This window comes from Hypanus sabinus, chromosome 21, assembly GCF_030144855.1.
Source record: "Hypanus sabinus isolate sHypSab1 chromosome 21, sHypSab1.hap1, whole genome shotgun sequence".
Taxonomy (NCBI): Eukaryota; Metazoa; Chordata; class Chondrichthyes; order Myliobatiformes; family Dasyatidae; genus Hypanus; species Hypanus sabinus.
This window is the reverse complement of record NC_082726.1, coordinates 47,627,964-47,632,577: the sequence shown is the minus strand read 5'-3', so window position 1 is coordinate 47,632,577 and position 4,614 is coordinate 47,627,964.

Here is a 4,614-nt window from a genome sequence, read left to right as displayed (position 1 = left end):
CACTGAGCCGCCTTAGCCAATTAGCAGCCGGCAGGGAGCGGAGCTCGCCCAGTTCAACTCTCCCAGCCGAACGTCGCGTTCAGGTCCAGTGCCCTCACCCTGCGAGAGCATATCTCCAGCCGCACTTTCTGTTCCTCTATTCAATACCCAGGGATTCAATTGCAGAACGCTGTATTCTCAGCGCTGCACTGTTCAAAATTGATACTTCCTGGACATGAAATTCAATATCAACCATTCCGCTGTCATTTCTCTCAACTAGATTCTCTGAATGTGAAACTCCGCTGCATTCTTAATAGGATTGATCTACCCCGTCGGGGAGCACATATTACCACCGTTCCTAGGGCAATGCTGCTTCTGGGTTATTTCTGGGTCACTCAGTCCACGTTGCCTTGGTCAATTGTCACTGGTCGGTGCTTACCTGGGACACTTGCCAATACATCTCAAATCTACCTTTGATTCTCTGGCAGCACCCGCCAACTGCATCAGTTCCATCATCCCAGAACTCCACTTTGAGCTCCTAATCAAGACCACCCAACTCTCAACACTCCAGTTTCTCAAGGCTTTTGACAGAAGGCCACTTCGTCCAACCCTGTGATGTTTATAATAAACACAGCTCACACACACACACACACACACACACACACACACACACACACACACACACACACACACACACACACACACACACACACACACACACACACACACACACACACACACACACACAGTGAGTGTAGCTGCTTCACAGCGCCAGAGATGCAGGTTCAATCCTGACCTCTGCTTCTGTTACCCATGGTTACCTGAGTTCCTCAGGGTGTTCCAATTTCTGTCCATACTCCAATGACTTACAGATTGGTAGGTTAATTGCCCAGACCAGTAGTGTGTACATAAATGATTAAATCTGGAGGAAGATGATGGAGATGTAGGTGGAATAAAAATGGGATTAATGCAGGATTTGCATAAATGGGTGGTTGATGGACTGCTTGGACCAAGTGGGCTGAAGGGTTGTTTTCATGCTGTACCTCTATGTCTGTAATTCAATGACTTTGATTCTATGCCAATGTTGGCACTGGTCCTAAATGTTGTACTCCACACATCACAGTGTCAGTACCAACATTTCTCCTATTACTGGTCCAAGGATGATTCTCTGGTCCCTTCCAGCCCTCCCTCCCATTTACCCTGACCATGGGTCAGGCCTGGGCACTGGCTGTTCTAATTCTCCTAAGCCCTGAACTCCCTTGAGCCTGGCCTCATGACTGACACTGGATCATTCAGAGAAAATATACAACACACTCTTCAAAAGGTTGTGAATGAGCTATCAGAAATGTCATGACTTTCTGTGGGGAGTGAGCATTTGCTGATAAATGTAGAGCAATAACCCACAGCAGAATCTTGACTTGAATAACTGGTGCATAATATTCTACACTGGTGATTTTATGATGCACTGGCCAGAGTCCAGATGTGCTTCACATCCTTCTGATAAGTTCCCCTTCCCTCCCTTTAATTTTCATCCAATTCCAGCCTCTTGGTTATCTCCAATTGTCACTGCACCACCTATATCTGTCCCTCAGCGTCCCTGGCACTTGAAATCCCTCTGTAAGTCTTTTCCTCTCTTGCTCATACTATAAGCCATGGTGACCTTTGGGGCATTTTAGATATTGTCACAACCTTCCTTCCATTCTGTCCTGTGCTTTGTGTGGTCAGTGAATGTAGTAGAGATAATATTGGTTATACACATTATTGATGCAGTTACAAAGAAGGCATGTCAATAGCTGTATTTCATCAGGAATTTGAAGAGAATTGGTATGTCACCAAAGACTTTTCCAAATTTCTACAGATGCACCGTTGAGACCACTCTAACTGGTTGCATCGTCATCGTCATCGTCATCGTCATCGCCACTGCACAGGATTGAAATAAAACTGTAGAGGGGTGCACACTCAGTCAGCTCCATCATTGGCACTACCCTCCCCAGCATCGAGGATATCTTCATGTGGTGATGGATCAAAAAGGTAGCATCCATCATTAAAGACCCCCATTATCCAGTCATGAGTGCTCTCTTCTCATTACTGCCATCAGAGAGGAGGTACAGGAGCCCGAAGCCACACACTCAACATTTTAGGAACATATATATATATAATATATATATCTTACTGTAATTTATAGTTTTGGCTGCAAAACAATAAATTTCATGACATACATATGTCAGTGATATCAAACCTGATTCTGAATCAATTATTATTTCTTTAAGGATGTCTCCCCACTGACTATTATGTCATTCATGAACTTCTCTCTGGGTTTCAACATTAGTGTTCCTTTTCGCAGCTAGTGGTGTATTGGGTGGCAACCTTGCCATTTCTTTAGTATTTGTCTGTTTTTTATGTGGCTCAGCCCAGCATGGATGGAAAGTGTGCAAGGAGCCAGCAGGATTTAAACCCTGGACCACTTGCCTCGAAGTCCAGTGCGGATGCCACTACACCACCAGCCAGCTGGAGTTTCATCATTATTTATAGTTTATTCCAAAGAATATTTATTCAAGTATTCTTCACAGACTAACAGAATGTTACCTTGCTTATAGTTTTATGTATATACTCATTGTCATCAAACTTTTTTAGTTATTAAGAATTCACAGAGGACACATAACTTCCAGTCAGCTCCAGTTCTCTCCAGTCTTTAATCTTAGTCATTTCCTTTCATTTACTTCTTTTCCGCCCTCTCTTCTTTTTGCTTTTTGGGAGATGTTTTTTGGCATTCTTTGGATATGTCCATGTTAGTGAACCTTTTATCATTGTATACCCTCTAACAACACTTGAGAACACACCGCTTGTCAGAACTGCAGCACTCAGTTTATGAGCGATCTCCAAAAACAGCACAATTTAAATTCTCCACTTCAAACTTTTTTGCATTCATGTCTTACAGAGCACATAGAAATTACTCCAGAATGCTCTGGGGGCAAACTTTATTTTTAGTATGATGGTATCACTTTTTCAGATTGTGAACAAATTTGTTGTTTTGCTGGGAACAATGAGTATTCTGCTCTTTAATTCCTTTTCAGGTGTTATCTCCTTTGTGACAATGATTCCTAGGTGTTTCAGTATGGACCTGTTTGTGAACTTGGAGACTGTTTTCATTTTGCTTATCTTGCTTATGCTTTCACTAAGGCTATGTCCATACTAGACCGGATAAATCCGTAACCAAAGCTTTTTCTCTTCGTTTTGACCCTCTGTCCACACTAAAATGGCATTTTCCTTCCCCAAAAACTGAGCTTTTCTAAAATGCCCTCCAGAGTGTATAAATTTGAAATCGCCCAGATTGGGCAGAGCAGTGTGGACAGGGTAACTGGAGAAATCAAAAAGTGCTGTCATGACGTGCCAGAACAGATGGTGACGGCATTGTTTTCTTGAATGCAACCTAACAATTTCAGAACAGTCAGCAACGAGACTGAAGCCAGAAGAGTTAGAAATGTACTCACCAAATGCTTTGACTCATAACTTACTGAATAAATAAGTATACTCACTTTGCCCTGTTTTCTGTCCTTGCTTCTATGAAGGTGGTTTACCTATTTATGCAAGTACTTCTCTGGCAATAGATGTGTAACAGCTTAATGTAACATTTTATGGAAGTACAAGACAACACTGATGCAGACATGCTTTATAGATTTAACAAAGTGAATTTAATGAATTTAAGACAATTTAACGCACAGAGAGAGTCAGTTTTTCAATGTTCGTCATCAGCTGGGTCACACTGTCTGTGAACTCTCTGTCAGTTGCCTCCATACGATCCAGTATATATTTTTTTTAGTTTTAAGTCCTCCTGCGCGAGAGCCAACAGCTGTCCGTTGTTTGGCAATTAAGTTTTTCTAGTCTGTAACTGGACAAACGCGCACCAAGTCTTTCATGGCGAGATTTGACACCAGACATGTCGCTTGTTTTCGGTAGATGTGTCCTGCGCATGCACAGTAGGAGGAGATGCGCCGAAATACCAGTTTTAATGTGAACGGAGGTACTTTCAAAAATGCTTGTTGTGGACGCCTATCATTTTTATGCGAAACTGTAAGTTTCAAAATGATCCTGTCTAGTGTGGATGTAGCCTAAACTTGGCGAGGTGCAGATTATTGATGTTCCACTCTGATTAATGCAGTTCCTGCTTTTTGCAATGATTTGTTTGAGCAAGAGTTTTAAAGGGCACTATGAGAGTGGGCAGTGTGGTGTACTTGTCCTGAAGTAGATAGTATTCAATTTTGTGAACCATTTGCAATCAATTTGCACTTCAGTAACATTGTTGAGAGGTTCTTTTATTTGTAATATCAGGGGTATGCAGACTCCTGCGGCATTTGATGACCCTGTGATCTCTGTCTCAGAGGCCGATGTTAGGCTGTCTTTAAAGAGGGTGAACCCTCTCAAGGTGGAAGGTCCCAATGGAGTATCTGGTAAGGCTTTGAAAACTTGTGCCAACCAACTGGCAGGAGCATTGAAGGTCACTTTCAACCTCTCACTGCTACAGGCGGAAGTTCCCACTTGCTTCAAAAAGGCAACAATTATACCAGCGCCTAAGAAGAATAATGTGAGCTGCCTGAATGACTATCGCCCAGTAGCACTCACATCTACAGTGATGAA